The 20761-nt window shown below is 44.7% G+C and overlaps 1 protein-coding gene across 1 annotated transcript in view; it reads right to left on the bottom strand.

The window, feature by feature from the left end:
* Positions 1-20761, bottom strand: part of DIAPH1 (diaphanous related formin 1) — a 133818-nt gene that overhangs the window by 90345 nt on the left and 22712 nt on the right. The gene's annotated exons all lie outside the window — the stretch shown is intronic.

The following is a 20761-nucleotide window of genomic DNA, read 5'->3' as shown; positions in this document are numbered from 1 at the left end:
GCCCAGTTCAAGAAGCCCACAGACCAGCACCAGGTCACAGACTGGAGGTTGGGGAACCCTGCCCTAACTAGTGGTTCCCAACCTTTTTGACACGGCAGAATGGTTTGGGGGAGGATGGGGGTCTGTGTGCGGGGGAGCGGGGGCACCTCCTGTGTTCATGTGCATGCATGAAGGGGTAGGAGCGCTAGCTCACACAGACACTCATGTATGCACAAAGGTGCTCGTGTAGCATGTGCAAAGGGGCGGGGGCGCTCATGTGGCGTGCTCACATACTTGTACGCATGCACGAGGGGGGTGCTTGTGGGGCTCACGCGCGCACTCACATGCACTTGCGGAGGGGCTGTGCGGGTGGGCATGTGGGAGGATGGAAGATCCATCTCCACGGCCCGTTCTGGCCAAGGCCAGGCCGCAGACTGGGGGTTGGGGACCCCTGCCCTGCCCTACACCTCTATCACTTTTTTCTCTTTACTTTGATCAATACCCTGAAACACATTAACATGCCTGTCTCTCTGCCATGATGCCCCAAACCCTAATATTAAAATCATCTAACAAGATATCCTCCTTCATGGATTGCTGCCTTGTCGTGGCGAAGGGGCTTGAGTAACTCAGAGAAGCTATGGGCTATGCCGTGCAGGGACACCCAAGACGGACAGGACATAGTGGAGAGTTCCGACTAAATGCAATCCACCTGGAGTAGGAAATGGCAAGCCACTCCAGTATCTTTGCCAAGAACGCCCCATGATCAGAAACAAAAGGCTAAAAGATATGACGCTGGAAGATGGGCCCCTCAGGTCGGAAGGCGTCCAACATGCTACTGAGGAAGAGTGGAGGACAAGTACAAGTAGCTCCAGAGCTAATGAAGTGGTTGGGCCAAAGCCGAAAGGACGCTCAGCTGTGGACGTGCCTGGAAGTGAAAGAAAAATCCAATGCTGCAAAGAAAAATACTGCATAGGAACCTGGAATGTAAGATCTATGAACGTTGGGAAGCTGGAGGTGGTCAAACAGGAGATGGCAAGAATAAACATCGACATCCTGGGCATCAGTGAACTAAAATGGACAGGAATGGGCGAATTCAGCTCAGATGATTATCATATCTACTATTGTGGGCAAGAATCCCGTAGAAGGAATGGAGTAGCCCTCATAGTCAACAAAAGAGTGGGAAAAGCTGTAATGGGATACAATCTCAAAAATGATAGAATGATGTCAATACGAATCCAAGGCAGACCATTCAACATCACAATAATCCAAGTTTATGCACCAACCAGCATTGCTGAGGAGACTGAAATTGAACAATTCTATGAAGATTTACAACACCTTCTAGAACTGACACCAAAGAAAGATGTTCTTCTCATTCTAGGGGACTGGAATGCTAAAGTAGGGAGCCAAGAGATAAAAGGAACAACAGGGAAGTTTGGCCTTGGAGTTCAGAACGAAGCAGGACAAAGGCTAATAGAGTTTTGTCAAGAGAACAAGCTGGTCATCACAAACACTCTTTTCCAACAACACAAGAGGCGACTCTATACATGGAAATCACCAGATGGGCAATATCGAAATCAGATTGATTATATTCTCTGCAGCCAAAGATGGAGAAGCTCTATACAGTCAGCAAAAACAAGACCTGGAGCTGACTGCGGTTCTGATCATCAGCTTCTCATAGCAAAATTCAAGCTTAGACTGAAGAGATTAGGAAAAACCACTGGGCCACTCAGGTATAATCTAAACCAAATCCCTTATGAATACACAGTGGAAGTAAAGAACAGATTTAAGGAACTAGATTTGGTGGACAGAGTGCCTGAAGAACTTTGGATAGAGGCTCGTAACATTGTCCAGGAGGCAGCAACGAAAACCATCCCAAAGAAAAGGAAATGCAAGAAAGCAAAGTGGCTGTCCAACGAGGCCTTAGAAATAGCAGAGAGGAGAAGGGAAGCAAAATGCAAGGGAGATAGGGAAAGCTACAGAAACTTGAATGCAGACTTCCAAAGAATAGCAAGGAGAGACAAGAGGGCCTTCTTAAATGAACAATGCAAAGAAATAGAGGAAGATAACAGAAAAGGAAAGACCAGAGATCTGTTCAGGAAAATTGGACATATTAGAGGAACATTTTGCGCAAAGATGAACATGATAAAAGACAAAAATGGAAGGGACCTAACAGAAGCAGAAGACGTCAAGAAGAGGTGGCAAGAATACACAGAGGAATTATATCAGAAAGATTTGGATATCCCGGACAACCCAGACAATGTAGTTGCTGACCTTGAGCCAGACATCCTGGAGAGCGAAGTCAAGTGGGCCTTAGAAAGCCTGGCTAACAACAAGGCCAGTGGAGGTGATGGCATTCCAGTTGAACTATTTAAAATCTTGAAAGATGATGCTGTTAAGGTGCTACATTCAATATGCCAGCAAGTTTGGAAAACTCAACAGTGGCCAGAGGATTGGAAAAGATCAGTCTACATCCCAATCCCAAAGAAAGGCAGTACCAAAGAATGCTCCAACTACCGTACAATTGCACTCATTTCGCACGCTAGCAAGGTTATGCTCAAAATCCTACAAGGTAGGCTTCAGCAGTATCTGGACCGAGAACTCCCAGAAGTACAAGCTGGATTCCGAAGAGGCAGAGGAACTCGAGACCAAATTGCTAACTTGCGCTGGATTATGGAGAAAGCCAGAGAGTTCCAGAAAAATATCTACTTCTGCTTCATCGACTATGCGAAAGCCTTTGACTGTGTGGACCACAGCAAACTATGGCAAGTTCTTAAAGAAATGGGAGTGCCTGACCACTTTATCTGTCTCCTGAGAAACCTATATGTGGGACAGGAAGCAACAGTTAGAACTGGTCATGGAACAACTGAGTGGTTCAAAATTGGGAAAGGAGTACGGCAAGGCTGTATATTGTCCCCCAGCTTATTTAACTTATATGCAGAATACATCATGCGGAAGGCTGGACTGGAAGAAACCCAAGCCGGAATTAAGATTGCCGGAAGAAATATCAACAACCTCCGATATGCAGATGATACCACTCTGATGGCAGAAAGTGAGGAGGAATTAAAGAACCTTGTAATGAGGGTGAAAGAGGAGAGTGCAAAAAACGGTCTGAAACTCAACATCAAAAAAACTAAGATCATGGCCACTGGTCCCATCACCTCCTGGGAAATTGAAGGGGAAGATATGGAGGCAGTGTCAAATTTTATCTTCCTGGGCTCCATGATCACTGCAGATGGAGACAGCAGCCCTGAAATTAAAAGGCGCCTTCTTCTTGGGAGGAAAGCGATGACAAATCTTGACAGCATCTTGAAAAGCAGAGACATCACCTTGCCAACAAAAGTCCGAATAGTCAAAGCTATGGTTTTTCCTGTCGTGATGTATGGAAGTGAGAGCTGGACCATAAAGAAAGCAGACCGCCGAAGAATTGATGCCTTTGAATTGTGGTGCTGGAGGAGACTCTTGAGAATCCCCTGGACTGCAAGGAGAACAAACCTATCAGTTCTAAAGGAAATCAACCCTGAATGCTCACTTGAAGGACAGATCCTGAAGCTGAGGCTCCAGTACTTTGGCCATCTCATGAGAAGAAAAGAGTCCTTGGAAAAAACCTTGATGTTAGGAAGGTGTGATGGCAAGAGGAGAAGGGGACGACCGAGGATGAGATGGCTGGACAGTGTCTGCGAAGCAACCAACATGAACCTGACACAACTCCGGGAGGCAGTAGAAGACAGGAGGGCCTGGCGTGCTCTGGTCCATGGGGTCACGAAGAGTCGGACACGACTAAACACACAACAAGATATCAGCCATCATGGAAGTTTGAAGAGTAGGTTGCATGTTCATTCAGCTGAATATTTTTACAGAACCTTTATGATCATGTACTCTTCCAAAGAAGAGTTTCTAACCAGAGGAGCTGAGCACATATCCAAGCTCCTCTTCAAAACTTTATGTTCAATGTGCACAGTGACTGGAACCCTACACTTTCAGGCTGTTAGATACATCAGCTCTTCTAAGGTTAACCAGCTGTAAGTATGTTTAAAGTCTAGTTAGGATTGCTGCCTAGGGTAGCTATTCTGAACCTTTTTTTTTTACACAGCCATAAATACAGAAATATACCATGAAAGAAATATAGGCCAAATCAGAATTGAGTAAGCTGCATAACAAATCTTATAAGGTTGTGTGTAAAGAATTGTTTCCAGTCTGTGCCCCCTCTTCAAATATGCCAGCCCCCTCCCCCGGAGACATTTGGCCCCTGTTGAGAATGACTGGTACAGAGTTCCCACATGGGAAAAAATAGAATATAGCCAGATAATCAGTGAACTTGGTATCTGGCTGCAGAGCTAGAGGGGAAGTTTAATTCCCCATTGTGCCTCCCCAAGAGCCAGCTTGTGCAGCCATGGGCAAGCTATACAGTCTTAGAGTGCTCAGAAGGGACTGGTAACCCATTTCTGAGTATGTTACATCTAGGAAATCAGAGCAAGGACTGCCCTCAGTTGGAACTGACTTGACAGCACAAAGTCAATTAATCAGTCAACTTAAAATATGCTATGTGTCATCTAGCTGGAAGCAACTTACAGTGAATCTAACAGGGCTTCTAAAGTGAGTCATTTAAGCAGTGGTTTTACCAGTTCTGCTCTTCTACCAAGCGACTTTTCAAGGCTGAGTAGAGATTCAGATCTAGGTCTCCCGATTCTTACTCCATTACTCTATATGCTGTACTTCTAGACTGTTAAAGCCATCACAATGGGTAACCAAACTTAAAATGGCATCTGAATTTTGCAGATGGTTGATATCACACAGAACTGGGGGTTTCTAATACTCTGTATATCGTGTAGAATCTTCTCTCCTACTGCCATAAAACCTAGAATCATTCCTATGTGCTTTTTACGTAGCTCCTGAAAAGTCTAAGTACAGGAGGCGCTGAATATTCCCTTCTCAATCCACGAACAATTAGGGCTGTTCATTACTTTAAAAATTACACTGTCTTATAATCCACTTTGGAGGCCCTTCTTAGGATGAAGGAGTATGAAACTTTATTAAAATCTTTTTTGCATATATAAATGAATGCATGGTTCCTGTAATCTCCAGGCCAAAATATTTAGGTAGGGCGTTGGCCCTAGTTTGAGAAATAGTTCTCTAATGATGAAGAAATACTGTTTTCCCATCTCTAAGCAACTTGGTCAAAGTCTCCTCCCATAATGAGCTACTGCTCTCCTTTCTGCCAAGTAGAAGTCATTGACTGGACCTGTGGCACAGAAACTGTGAACGGCTATGGGTGTGCCCAAGCCCTTGCAAGCCAAACAGGAAGACGCGGGGGGGGGGGAGGCAGGATCATACTGCAGGAGGGGAGGGAAGGACAAGGACAACACAAGTGATAGTTTCCCAACCACCAGGACTCATTGAAGCATGTACACCTTGCTGAGGACTATCTTTCCTCTCTTCCAGGAACACTGACAATTTAGGAGTGGAGTTCAACATATCAGAGTGAAAGAGCTTTTACAATACAGTGAGACGAATGCCTCACACAACAAAAAACTCGCAAGATGAAAGTGTTTTACAATTTTTTTTGGTGACTTGCAAGACAAATTTTTCTATGGCTGTGCTTCACAAGACAAATAGGAACACATTTATTAAATTTCAGTGCATTCCTATGGGAAACTGCACTTCAAAAGACGAAATTTTTGCAATACAAAATGACTCGCGGAACGAATTATTTTTATCTTGCGAGGCATCACTGTAACTGACAGTATTTTACATTATCAACTAAAAAGCCCAACTCTGGTGTAAAGAAGGCACGAGACATTCTAACTTCTGATTTCAAAATTTACAGAAGTAACTGTTCCTTGATTAACTCAAAATTGTTCTTTATTTTTCCAATTTATCTATTTATATTAATGTATTTACTAACTGTTCAAGAACCTAACCACAGACTGCATTCACAGTACAGTGTATGTCCAGCTTTATGTTGCATACACAAGAACATACCCTCATATTCATACTGCGACTTCATCCAATGCCATGCTCATAAAGCTTTGTTTACAACTCCTTCCCCCATTTGCCACAAACATTCACAGGAAAAGATGAAGTAGAAATCAACATAGCAGTAAATCTGTAAAAGCGAACTAAGGATTAATGATATATTCGTGAAGGCTTTCACGGCCGGGATCTAATGGTTGCTGTCCTCTGAAGATGCCGGCCACAGAGACCAGCGAAACGTCAGGAAGAACAACCTTCAGAACACGGCCAAAGAGCCCAAAAAACCCAGAACAACCATAAGGATTGATGGATTTATGTTATATAACTTTAGTTGTGGGCCTTAGCTAGTGGTCCCCAACTCTTTCTTAACCGTGGACCGGTTGGGTGGTGGGGGTCCATGTGTGGGGGGCACCCCCTGCGCTCATGCGTGGGCAGGGCAAACGCTCATGCATGCATGGGTTGGCAGGGTGCACGGATGGGTGGGGAGCACTTGTGCAGGTGGGCAGGCCATGCATGCGGGTCGACGGGAATGGGGGGAATGCGTGTGGGAGGGACAGGAGATCTGTCTCCGCGGCCCAGTCCTGCCAGGGCCACAGACCGGCACAAGGCCGCAGACTTGGGGTTGAGGACCCCTGCTCTAACCAACACATAGGGCTTCTGATGAGCTCAACAGTTTAAAACATTCATTTTCCAGTATTCTTCCCATCCAATTATTCTTGCTTAGTTCTAAGGTACTTCCATCCAGTGTGAAACACTGAGAACAGAGTAAAACTATATATTGGGATTTTTCATTGGACCAGCACCTGTGGCTTTGAAGGTCTATAAGTACTGTACAGGCTCTATACATGCCTGGTGCAAACTATATCTTAAGACACAGATACTGAATAGATAAATTTAAACCTTATTAGAAGTCTAAATGCTTTCTTAGAGATAATAGAAAGAAGTGCATTTTCTATTCCCTCTAACAGAGAGTGCCAACTGAAGTGCAGCCATAATGGGGCTAATGGAAAAAGACATACGCCTGCATCAGAAAACTACAATCAAAATAAATCCAAGGGGTAAAACTCTGAAAGAAAACAGTCCCATGAGGATGGAGCAGGGTTCAGTAGTGAAGGAATGCTTAATATGGTATTACTTAGCAAAAAAAAGGCAGAAAAGGAGTGAAGAGGAACTGGAGATCATCATCATCTTCATCTGCCCTCAGGTCATTTCTGATTACGGCCACCCTTTTCAGAGTTTTCCACGCAGAGCATACCCAGAAGTTATTTACCATTCCTTTCCTACTGCGAGTGTAACTCCATGTGGCCATCAACAAACTGCACTGTCCAGGGACCTCCTTATAGCCTGCATTATTCTACAGCAGGGATGGCAAACATATGGCACGCGTGCCACAGCTGCGGGCACGCGAGCCATAAGTCGCCGGTGTTACATGCAGCACTGATGTTACCTGTCTGTCATGGGTTTGGAGGGAAAGTTCCATCCTATGGGGAGTGGAAGGCGGGACATCAGGAGGAGGGGCTGTACTGTATAAATATGTGGAGTGTGTGTGAAGAGTTTAGGAGATGCTAAGAGATACTGAGAGACACTGGGAGGTGACGAAGCAGCAGCTGGGAAGAAGAAGCTGTTGTGGGAGTCTGTGTGTCAGACAGGGTACTACTGTGTGTCAGAGTACCAACCTGATAGGTTCAGGTGTCTGTTGGTTAGCCAGAACTGATAGGTTCAGGGTCTGTGCTTCAAGTTAAGGGTTCTGGGTGAACCAAACTGTATGCTTGTATGAGTGAGAATAAGCCACGTTACTTTATTTTATTCACCTGATCGTTTTATTTTTCCATGTGTGTATTTAAATAAACCTTATTCTTTTTATTGTTTAAAAATCCATCCCTGGTCTGTGTGACTTCTTAAAGGGAATGGTTGGTGGCAGCTTAGTGTAACTGTGTGACATATCCCAGTAGGTCTGGGTTTGTCACATTGATTGGTGTCCAGCGTGTGGGATACGACTGGTCCAGTTGTCCGGTGGTCCAGCAAAGCCTTGGCGGGTGTGCCCAGAGCAAGGGTGGTCTAGTCAGGGACAGTCTGAGGCGCGTAGGTAATCTTCTAGGTGTACCTCACGGGGAGGTGCGCTAGTAGAAGAACGTGCCAACTGGGGAGACTTAGATTAAGGTGCTCTGAGGCAGCCTGGTTTTGGCGGGAAAAAGCTGAGGCAAAACTGCGTAGTAACAGTGATCTAGCTTGCCAGCTGAGAGGCCCAGCAGAGGGGGGTAGGCTCTGACTCGATACTGTTGCAAGTTAGTGCTGAAGAACAGCAGCAATCTCTAGGGAGAGCTGGTTCTGAGGCAAGAAGGAAAAAAGTGGTCGTTTTATTTTGAGGCTTGACTTTTAAAGCAGCCTGTTCTGAGGGGGGATTATGCCCTTGACTCGAAGCCAAGTAGCAGACATGAGTGAAGTGAAAGACCCCCAGATTGACCAAGGTTCTGAGGATGAATTTGGCTCAGTGCAAGGTGACAGCACAGGAGAGCAGAACCCAGAACTTAGAAAATTGATCCTAGCCCAACAGCATGAACTGAGGGTGAGGGAAATGGAGGAAAGATTAGAGAGAGAGAAAATGGCGTTTGAATTAGAGAGAGAGAGAGAGAGAATGGAGAGAGAAGAAAGAATGGAGAGAGAGAAAATGGCGTTTGAATTAAGAAAACTGGAACTGATGAACCAGAACAATAATAACAATAGGGATTCTGAGGGAGGCCAACTGTCTAAGGCTGACCTGAAGAAATTCCCTGTGTACCACAAGGGAGATTGTCCTGAGGTGTTCTTTTCCTTAGTGGAAAGAGCGTTTGTGGACTTCTCAGTGAGGGAAACTGAGAAGATGACCATCATGCGGTCTTTAATCAGTGGTAGCCTGGCTGAGGTTTATGCCGAGATGCCTGAGGAACTGATGAAAGATTTTGCAGAGTTTAAAAAACTGGTCTTTGCCAGACATGGGATAAATGCGGAGCAGCTGAGACAAAGATTCAGGTCCCTCACAAAAAAACCAGAACAGACTTTTACCCAAGTGGGGGCCCAATTGGTGAGGCTGCTTGAGAAATGGCTATCGCAGGAGGGAACAGAGACCTATGAGCAGCTTAAAGACTTGATAGCACTGGAACAGTTCTATTCAGTCCTGCAAGGGGAATTGAAATTCCAGGTGAGGGAAAGGAAACCGAAATCTGTGGCAGCAGCCGCAGAGATCGCAGATTTTATTTCCCAAATAAGAAAGCCCTTGGGTGAGGGGAAATCTGTGGGTAAACCCAAAGAAACCTACAGCAAGTACTCTCAGGGACCAGGGAAAAGCCAGCAAGGGGGAGGGGCCCATGGTGAAGGGAAGCCCTCAGACATGAAACTAAGACCTCAGATTTTGGAGGGAAAACCAAAACAAGATGAGAGAGAATCAAAATACACCAGAAAATGCTATTTCTGTCAGGGAAAGGGTCATCTAATCTCAGAGTGTGAGAAATTGAAGCAGCTAAAAGGAATGGTGCCTCAGGAGTCTAGTGGGACCAAGCCAAAAGCTGTGTTCTGTGTCCAGAAAGAGCAAGGCTCAGTGTCACTGAGGGAGCCTGTTGCCATGACTACTCAGTCTGGAACAGCTACCTCTGCTGATCAGGCTGAGGAAAATGGTCCTCTTATAGAGGTAAAGCGCTGCTTGCTGGTGAAAACAGATTCTCAGTTGTTTGAGACAGCCGGGGTGGACGTGGGAATACTTGACCGTCAGTATAGGGGGCTGCGGGACACTTGTTCCCAGGTAACCCTGTGCCATCCAGATATTATTCCTCGGGAGTTTATAATCCCAAATGAGAGCATAAAGGTGGCAGGGATTGAGGGGCAGGTAATCTCTCTGCCAGTAGCAGAGGTACCTGTCAACTTTCAAGGCTGGAGGGGAGATTGGCGGCTAGGGATTTCATCGACTCTGCCAGCAGCCGTGCTCGTGGGAAATGACCTGGCTGAACATGTGAAAAGGGTGCTAGTGATTACACGCTCACAAGCCACCACAGGGACAGTTCAGGGGGGTAATGATGAGCCAGAGACGGAAGCAGAGGGGAGTTCAGAAGCTGTGGTGGAAACCTTAACCACAGACAGCAGATTTGGACAGGAGCAAAAGGCAGACGCCACTCTCCAAAAGTGTTTTGAACAGGTGACTGACGCCCAGCTAACACCTGAAACCCCAGTGAGATTTCTGGAGGAAAAGGGGATTTTATATAGAGAGACCCTGAGGAATACCTCAAAAGGGGGAGATGGGATCAGAAGTCAGCTGGTGGTACCTGAAAAGTATCGCCCCATGATCTTACAAAGGGGGCACTCTGACATGTTTGCTGCACACTTAGGGGTGAACAAAACACAGCAGAGAATCACCCAGGATGACCCACAAGACGTTGTGACATACATAGACCCCTTGATGAATGACCTAAAGAGAAATCTAGAGCTGGCAGCAGAAAACCTGCAAGCTCAGAAGGTCAGACAGAAAACATGGTATGACCACAAAGCTAGAGAGAGGCACTTTGACCCAGGGGAGGAAGTGCTTTGGCTTAGGCCCTGCAGAGAGAATAAACTGCAGCTCAAATGGGCAGGACCATATAGGGTCATTTCCAAGATGTCAGACCTGAACTACCTTATAGAGCAGGAGGAGAACCAAGCAAGGAGGGTGGTTCATGTGAATGCCCTAAAACCCTACTACAGAGGGGAACAGAGGGTTTTATTCGCGATAAAAGCAGCTGAGAGTGAGGAAGCTGAATTACCCTTCTGGGAGGGTAGAGGGGAAGTAAAATACAACCCAGAGGAGGTAAAGATCAGTCCTGCACTCACCCAAGACCAGCAGCAAGAACTAAAAATGCTGCTTAGTAAATATCAACAGGTGTTTTCCAACAAGCCGGGGATAGTGAAGGGAGTGATGCATCGGATCCACACAGGGGATGCACCCCCGCAAGCAGTATCCCCATACCGAGTAACGGGACCCTATAGGGACAAGGTGCGGAAGGAGCTGGACGAAATGCTGAGGGAGAACATAATCGTCCCCTCTTCTAGTCCTTGGTCCTCTCCGATAGTCCTTGTGGACAAGCCTGATGGGAGCATTAGGTTTTGTGTTGATTACAGGAAATTAAACCGTGTAACCACTCCTGATGCCTACCCAATGCCCAGGCTAGACAACCTGATTGAAACCATAGGGGGTTGTCGGTTCATCTCATCATTGGACCTGGTAAAGGGATATTGGCAATTAAGAATTGATCCCAGGGATCAAGAAAAGACTGCCTTTTGCAGCCCTTTTGGTCTCTATGAGTTTCGAGTCCTGAGCTTTGGTCTCAGAAATGCACCAGCCACATTCCAAAGGCTGATGGACCAGACCTTGGCAGGGCTCAGTGACTTTACAGTGGCCTACATTGACGACATAGGGATCTTCAGTAATACCTGGGAAGATCACCTGATACACCTGGAGTTAGTGCTGCAGAGGTTAAGTGCAGCAGGGCTAACAGTAAAGGCCAGCAAGTGTCAGCTGGGTAGCCCAGAAATAAAATACTTGGGTCACATGGTAGGGGGAGGAATGATAAAACCCCTGGAGGCCAAAATAGAAGCTGTTCGTGATTGGCCTAGACCCACCACCAAGAAAAAAGTCAAATCATTTCTTGGGTTGGTGGGCTACTACAGAAAGTTCATCCCGAGGTTTAGCGAGATTGCGGCTCCGCTGACCGATCTGACGAGGAAGAAGGCTGATGACCGCATCCCGTGGACCAGCGACTGTGAGGCGGCGTTCCAGAGGTTGAAGGAGGCGTTAATCAACTATCCTGTCCTGCGTGCTCCAGACTTCGACCGAGAGTTCATCATCTACACCGATGCGTCTAACAGCGGGGTAGGAGCAGTTCTGTGCCAGGAGGATGAGAATGGTGACCAGCATCCAGTGTCCTACCTGAGTAGGAAACTTCAAAAAGGTGAGAGACATTTGGCAACCGTGGAGAAGGAGTGTTTGGCCATAGTCTACGCGATCCAGAAGGCCAAGCCTTACATCTGGGGAAGACATTTTATTCTGTGTACTGACCATTCACCATTGCAATGGTTAAAGACAATGAAAACCCACAATAGCAAACTTATGAGGTGGGCTTTAAACCTACAGGACTATGACTTTGAAGTGAAGGTGGTCAGAGGGTCAGTGAACTGTGTTGCTGACGCCTTATCAAGAAGACCTGAAGAATGAAGACGGCGAAAGAAACATGGACTATGTGTATATATTGATGACAAAAAGTAAAATGTACCTGGTTTAGAATTTGGTTTGTATGAATAAAGGTAAATTGATGTAATGTATATGGTAAATGTTTAAATGCCTATTTGCTATGGTTTAACTTAGAATGTAAGTATGAGTAAGTGTAATATGGTATGTATAACTGTTGTTGTGTATTTTACCTAGGTTGTTTTTTGGTGAAAAGCACGTTAGCTTTCCCCCTACAAAACAACTTATAAAGAGGGGAGGTGTTACATGCAGCACTGATGTTACCTGTCTGTCATGGGTTTGGAGGGAAAGTTCCATCCTATGGGGAGTGGAAGGCGGGACATCAGGAGGAGGGGCTGTACTGTATAAATATGTGGAGTGTGTGTGAAGAGTTTAGGAGATGCTAAGAGATACTGAGAGACACTGGGAGGTGACGAAGCAGCAGCTGGGAAGAAGAAGCTGTTGTGGGAGTCTGTGTGTCAGACAGGGTACTACTGTGTGTCAGAGTACCAACCTGATAGGTTCAGGTGTCTGTTGGTTAGCCAGAACTGATAGGTTCAGGGTCTGTGCTTCAAGTTAAGGGTTCTGGGTGAACCAAACTGTATGCTTGTATGAGTGAGAATAAGCCATGTTACTTTATTTTATTCACCTGATCGTTTTATTTTTCCATGTGTGTATTTAAATAAACCTTATTCTTTTTATTGTTTAAAAATCCATCCCTGGTCTGTGTGACTTCTTAAAGGGAATGGTTGGTGGCAGCTTAGTGTAACTGTGTGACATATCCCAGTAGGTCTGGGTTTGTCACAGCCGGATCGGTCCTTTTGCGGCCGCAGCCAAACCTGAGGCGGCGGCTGCAGCTGTGGTGTTGGCACTTCAACAGGGCGGCAGGCCAGGATCCGGAGTGGGGTCTCGAGGCACCTCCATGCCCGGGATTGCCCCTTCCCCCACCACTTCCGGTTCCGCCAGCACAGCGCAGCCCCCGCTGGTGTTCTTTTCTCCCACCCCCCACTTTGGGCAGTCGGGCTCAAAAAATGTTTGCCATCACTGTAATCTAGAGCAGTGGTTCTTAACCTTTTTGAAAGAAACGCCCCCTTGAGCCATTGAGGAAGTTATCATCGCCCCCCTCTTATTTCTTATTATATCTTATTTATTTGTTTGTTTGTTTGTTTGTTTGTTTGTTTGTTTAAGACACTTAAATCCAATGACTCCTGAAAACAAAATTCAATTCCAAGAAAATGAAATGCCCCCAAAAAGTAACATTTAATGATTTAGTTGCAAGCGAATTTTAAGACTCAAAAAGAAATATAAAAAGGGCATAAAATGCAGGAACTAAAAATTTCAAGACGAAAACTCTGAAACTAAATTAAGATAGGAGGAAAATATATATTCATGCACATTGTAAAAAGGCTGCAGCCATCTTCACAGGTTTGGCTTGCTCCAGCGCCCCCTACCGCCCCCTTCTGCTCCAGCGCCCCCACGCCGCCCCTTTTCGTTCTACCGCCCCCCTGAAAAATGAAATCGCCCCCTGGGGGGCATTATCGCCCAGGTTAAGAACCACTGATCTAGAGGAACTCATGGCTGGCACAAGATATTAAGTCACTTGAACATTCACGGCAATAGCTCAAGCAAGTGCTGTTTGTATATACTAATGTAAACTGCAGGAGTCAACAGTTTTTAAGGTCTTGAACTACCTTTTAACAAAAAATTATGTCACTCTCTCGTGTAGATTAGGATTCACTTAGTCATGACCACATCCTTTTGACTTCCTGGTTTCTGTTCTCAAAATGCATTTTTATACAAGTAACAACATATTCCCAATATGAAAAACCAATTAGCATTGTCATATATACAGATCCGAGGCAATGTATTAAGCAAGAAACTGGAAATCTTTAATGAGACTTCTCCTGACATTAAAATCCAGTTTTGTTAATATTTTTAGTTATGAACTTTCATTATTACTTTTCTCTGCATCACAAGAGACCTATGTATTGTGAACAGGCCTGAAGACAGGACCAAATTTAATATTTTTAAAAATTAAAAAAAAAACAGATGTTATTTCTTCTTTCTCTCAATAGCTTTTGGTGAATCCTGCAAACCTATTTTGTATCTAATAAACGTAATCCAATTATGTCTAGAAATCTCCTCCTGCATTCTTAAAACTATTGCAAACTGCAGACTTTTGAGGCAACAAGCTCAAGCCCACCTTTTTCTTTTCCTTCCCCTACCACCTTTTGCATAGGATCTAGCCAACTAAGAACCCCAGAGAACAGACAAGCTTACAACTTTAGTTCTACTAAAGGTACTTCCTAACTTTGGAGCCTGAACTTGATGGAGCTAACTTGTTTAACAATGTAACATCTTTTAAGTCATTGCAGATAATCAAACATTCTCATTAGCACTAGCAAAGCCTTTTATACTAATTCTTCTTTCACCTTTATGTGTATTGTGCACATCATGGATCATATAATTATTTGTGTAAAATATTTTTTATTTCTTTCTAGGATACTTCTGATTGTGATCATGCTGCCTGCCATCTACCTCCCTTTTATTTACTTTGCCTTTGGTAAATTTGTAGATGGGATGTCATAGTTCCCTGCAGTTCCCCCTTTGTTGAGCAATAAATCTTTTGCTGTCGGGGTTTGAAGGGGCTGGGCCCATGGGACTTCTCGGGAATCACTATACATTTTTACCTCTCTCTCCTTTGTTCTTCTCTCTTTACCCATTCCCTATATTCCTTCCTTTGCTTTCGCTCCTCAGTCTCCCCCCAGTATGGTGGCTTTCTATACCTTTGTTGCCTCCATTCCCTTTCAGCGTACTCATGAGGCACCTTGAACTCTACCTACTCTCCTGTCCAAGGATCTTCCTCAATCAACTCTACTAGCTCTTTTTTTCTCTCCTTTCTCCTCTCTTCCCCGACATGCTTCTGCCTCCTCCCCTCCTTCTCTCTCCTTCCTATCCTCCTCCTTTCCTGCCTGATTTGTGCCCCTTCAGCCTCTTCTTTTATTCCTAGTTTACTTAATTACTTTTCCATCACTCCTATCTCTTGTGCTTCTACCTTTACTTGAGAGGCAGACGGTACACTCTCCTGATCCTGGGCAAGGTGGCTCGTCGCCTCACACTGATGTACCTTTAAATTAGAGGATTACTAATTCCTTGCATTTTAAGAAAATCAGTTTTCTATAGCTACTCCCACATATGCAAGTGCTTCCACAGTCAGCAAGTGTTTGTCCCACAGAATAGAGCAACAGGCGGTACACATGATGCATATATCTGGACCTGAAGAGAGAAATTCCCTGTGGAGTAAAATGCACTTCAGCACTACAGTCTCTTTTAAGTAACTATTTTTACTTTTGCCACCATCAGAAGAGAAGCCAACCTACATGTCACACAGAATTCATCCACACTAATGGCATCTCATTTAACAAGGTATTTCCTCCAAAAATTTCACATCTCACTGTCATTCACATCTGCCAAATTCCTGTTGTCAAGGTGTTTCCCTTTCTACAAAGCCTATCCCACATACACACTCTATCCACCTGTCTCTGAAAAATCTACTCCCTTTGGATAGAAAAGACCTCTCAAACTCCCCTCAGACTCCCATCACTGAACACAAAGGGTTCAGACTGGAAGCCTTTCACTTAGAAAGGTATCACCTATTTGCCCTGGAAGACAGAACAGTGGTACCTTGACTTACGAACATCCCAACTCATGACCATTTTGAGTTACGACCAGCCCCGGCCGCAAAATTTTGCTTCAACTTGTGGTCAGAGCTTCGAGCTACAACCAGAAAAAGGTAAGGGGGGAAAGTGGGAAATTCAAATTGCTAACCGTTGGTAGGCAAAGAGGCTGCTTCTTTGTAGCTCTTTCGCCCCAAGGATAGAGAGTGTGTGATCAGAGGCGACTTTGGACTGCCTGTTAAGGTAAGGTGCTGCTTTTTGCTTCTAAAAAACTGCTTTGGGTGGGTTTTGGGCTGGGGGGTTATGTTTCTGTGCTGTGATGGGTCTTGGGGGGATTGTTTGTTTTTTGGTATTTTCCCCCCATTTCCGATGGGTCTTGGGGGGTTGTTTGTTTTTCCCCCATTTCCAATAGGTCTTGGGGAGTTTACTTTTTGGAGGTTTTTTCCCCATTTCCGATGGGTCTTGGGGTTTTGCTTGCTTTTTGGAGTTCCCCCCCCCATTTCCGATGGGTCTTGGAGGATTTCTTTGTTTGTTGGTGCTTTGCTTTTTCCCATTTCCAATTTTTCTTGCATGCTTCGCTTGCTTTTCCCCCCCTCATTTCTGCTCTGACTTGCACGCTTCGCTTGCTTTCTTCTTTGCTTTTTTCCCCATTTCCGCTCTGACTTGCATGCTTTGCTTGCTTTTTGCTTTGCTTTTTCCTCATTCCCAATCTGCCTTGCATGGTTTGCTTGCTTTTTGCTTTGCTTTTTCCCTATTTCTGATCTGTCTTGCATGCTTTGGTTGCTTTCTGCTTTGCTTTTTCTCCATTCCCAATCTGTCTTGCATGCGCTGCTTGCTTTTCTCCCCCCCCCCCTCGTCCGGAAGGGATTAATCACATTTCCGTTGGGTCTTGCAGTGATTTTTTTGTGATTTTTTTCTTTCAGCCGGAACAGATTACAGTGGTGCCTCGCACAACGGGCGCCTCGTAGAGCGATGAATCCGCTGTACGAGGCTGGTTTTGCGATTGCAAATGCGATCGCAAAACGGTGCCCGCATAGGGCGAAAATCGCAGAGCGAAGGTAAGCGGTTCGCTTACCAACCTTCGCTTTGCAACCCAACAATCAGCTGGTCGGCGGGTCCGAAATGGCCACCGGAACAGGCGAAATGGCTGCGCACAGCGTTTTCGCGTCCTCGGTAAACAAGGGGAGGGCGCGAAAACGCTGTGTGCGGCCATTTCGGCTGTTCCGGCGGCCATTTCGGACCTGCCGACCAGCTGATCCGCGGTCTCGCTGAGGCCGAAATGGCCGCGCACAGCGTTTTTGTGCCCTCCCCTCGCTTACTGAGGGCGCAAAAATGGCTGCCGGACCCGGAAAAGCTTCGCTGTATGGTGAGTTTTTGACCATTTGGAATGCATTAAACACTGTTTAATGCGTTCCAATGGCTTTTTTTGATCCGTACAGCGATGCTTTCACACAGCGAGGGTTAATCCGGAACGGATTAACCTCGCTGTGCGAGGCACCACTGTAATTGCATTTCAATGGGAAATTGTGCTTCGACTTACGCTCATCTTCTGAAACGGATTAAGTTCGTAAGTCAAGGCACCACTGTATGCTTTCCCTTAAAATGTGCAATTATATAGAAGTTAGAGACCACCTAGATTCTTTTTCTTTTTACATTTTCTAATTCTTCTTCCTTTATTCCTTTGTATATCCTCCTATTCTGCTCCTGCACTTTTCATTTCAAGATCTGTTTTTAGACTGATAAACTTGGGGAAGGAAAACTCCAACACCCATATCTGTGTTACAGGAGTATGGTGCTGAGGAACTGGCGTCTAGCCAGCAGTGGCACTACCAGCCAATATTGGTTCTAGAGCAAGAGACTAGAGTGGAACCAAAGTTACAGCTGGTTCAAATATGCCACATTCCTGTACAATGTCATGTACGAGGGCTCAAGTTTTTAAAGCACAGGGCTTATGGGAGAAAGGGAGAGAAGTGAGGCATTCTCCTCATAAATGTGTCTGGCCTGGGTGGAACCAACTCAGTCCATCTTGCCCAACAACTTCACAGTAAGGCACACATTCACCACTTCTTGTGGTCTGAAGCACAGGAAACAAGCCACCCACCCACAAGCCTGCAACTAACGGAAGAGGCTGCACTGATGAAATATGCATCCAAACCCTTTTGAAACTTTTGACACGCTAGTAATAACACCCATCTCACTTCTATGAAGCATTTTTTAAATGGTGACCGTTTTCTAGCAACTGACTAAAAGCTTTATACCCAATATGAGAAGCATCCTGTCACAAATAAATTACATGCTCTGACACTTTTGAGGAACCATAAAAAAAAAACTGGATGCAAAAATGGGAGCAGAGGGAGATACTCAAAACATTTCTAGATTTTGGAAGATGGGCCTGGTGGACAATAACTTGAAAAACAAGAACTCAAGAGATGTGAGGAAATTGCAGGTTAGTTAATATCTTGGAGAAACAGCAAAATGCCAATGACCTTATCACGTTATCAATTTCAATGGTGAAATTGCCCTGCTTAGTTTTGAACATGCTGAATCATCACAAATAGCCACAAACATTTTATGCAGTATGAACACCTTCAGCAGCTGCCTTTGAGCTGAATATAAATGAGCAGGATTCGGCACAAAACAATACATATAATTAAGTCTCCCCTGAGAATCCAGAGTATCTTTTCAGAAGGAAGCCAACTGTCATGAGTGGTGAAGTTTGCCTTAGAAACAAGATGCCCACTTTCCCACTCCGAGTGTTATTCCTAAACTGGTTTGGATACTCATGATTTTAAATGGGGGAAGAACATAAAACCACTGGGGAAAAAAGTTATTTTCTCATACAAGGTCTGTGTTTCTTCTCCAAACCTCACAATAAAGGACAGTCAATCAAGTGTCAGTGACTGACTACTCTTCCCTCACCCACAATGCACATGAGAATTAAAAATAATACAACATGCAGATATACTATGTTTTCAGAACTGTTAAAGCTATCGTGGAGAATTGAAAGAAGAATGGGGTAAATGTGAAATAGAAGCAATACTGACCATCATATAAAATTTTTAAAAATCAAGGAACTTCAAATGTATTATACAGAAAATATAAGTGAAATCCAGATGTGCCAGCTGTAGAAAGTTTTCCTACATTGGCCTGTATTGAGAAAGTGACCAAACACGAACCTAATATAAGAGATATGCCACCGCGTACATCTTGTTTGAACAAATGCTGTGCTGCTGAACATTCCCTGATGCAACAGGGCCCCAAACAGGGTAACACAGAGACAGAAATTCGCAATGTTAATTCCCTAAGGGGAGGAGTAAGCATTCTCTCAGTGAGCCTAGGACCAAAACATTTGGTGACTGCCCATGGGGCAGTACTCTCTTCCACTCATTCACAAGTATCTATTGTGCATCTAGGTCAAGAGCCCTGAGTTAGGGAGTGTTCCGAGATTAAGAGTTCCATTACTAAAAAGCAAAGGAAATTGTGCAGCTATTCTGTCCCTTAGGAAAACAGAGGTGGGCAAACAGAGGAGCATTACAAAAGGGCAACATTGAAATGCGGACACTAAACTAAAAAAAAAAAAAAAGCCTCATCTGGAAGCACTGAGAAGAAGCTGCAGGATAACAATGAATACAAAGTATTACATAACACAGCGAGACTGAAACAGTTTCACTACAGAAAAGGTGTAAAACATTTCATTTTGGAAAATATCTCAAAAGGCCAATTAACAAAATCCAATGGAAATATAATGTAGGTAGATACAAAACCTAGAAAAAAGGGGAAATGGTAGAGAGATTTGGGGAAAGTGTAACAAATAACACATGGAGTTCACTTAGGCAGACTGTACCTAAACTGATATTCTGTATAAACTTTTAGGGAAAGTATTATAGTTATGTTAAAATGGCATCTAAGCTGAATAAAACTTAGCCATCGAATATCACCCACTAGAGATCTGGAAATACCTGAATCTGTTCCACATTTATGGGTAACATCCTAAAATAGTCTTCTACTGATAATCCATCTTGATACATGCTTTTTTAAAGAAGTAGGTTGTGGTTAGACTTGGCTTGCGGGATAGTTCAGTGAGTTAGGAATCTAGTTGTGGAGTGAAAGGTCAGAAGTTGGATTTCGCACTGAACCTTGCAGGGAAAAATCCAGGCTGTGTATCCTCAACTAAACTAGGGGTCACTTGTCATTGCCTATGTATCTTACTTCTCATGCAACTGGCCTGTCTCGGTTACAGCAGCAATTATCTGCCCCCCCACTTCCAGTCAGATTCAGTCAGTTCCCATCTGCTCACCTTTCCTCAGTAGCAATTTAATTGCTGCCTAATGTCTATATCATTTTATGTTAAAACTCCGCTTTCTGAAAAGATACTCTGGTCTGATTCTGGATACTGTACAGTGAACACTGATGCATAGAAACATTCAATCCAAGTAAGAGCCCACTTCATAGACAAAAAAGGAAAACCCCTATACACAGTTGATGCAAGAACCTGTACCTAGGCTAAGAGAATGCTGAGGCAGGCAAAATGTAAGCCTGATTCCACCTTTTCAAGGGGAACCAGGCAGCACTTGCATCTTTGCATTACCAATCTGCAGATAATCAGTATTAACTATCATACAATCGTCCTTGCCAGTTCACTAACAACAGCCCCTGTCAACACAAACCTATGGTGCCTGAGCACATTAAGAAGTGCTGAGCACTGGGGCTCTGGGGCAGTTAGGCCCACACACATGCACAACACCAGTGAGCAGGCAACCGGGTTCCATTCTAGTCAAGGTGGATGAGGGAACCTCCTGACATCCAGCGACTATACTTTCTTCCTGCTACAGAGGCAATACTATATCTAACTTAACAGACCAAGGCACAACCAAATAATCCCATGTCAAGAAGGGGCTTTAAGAAGACA

This window comes from Pogona vitticeps, chromosome 4, assembly GCF_051106095.1.
Source record: "Pogona vitticeps strain Pit_001003342236 chromosome 4, PviZW2.1, whole genome shotgun sequence".
Classification (NCBI taxonomy): Eukaryota; Metazoa; Chordata; class Lepidosauria; order Squamata; family Agamidae; genus Pogona; species Pogona vitticeps.
The sequence above is the reverse complement of the archived record's forward strand: the minus strand, read 5'-3'. Positions and strand labels throughout refer to the sequence as shown.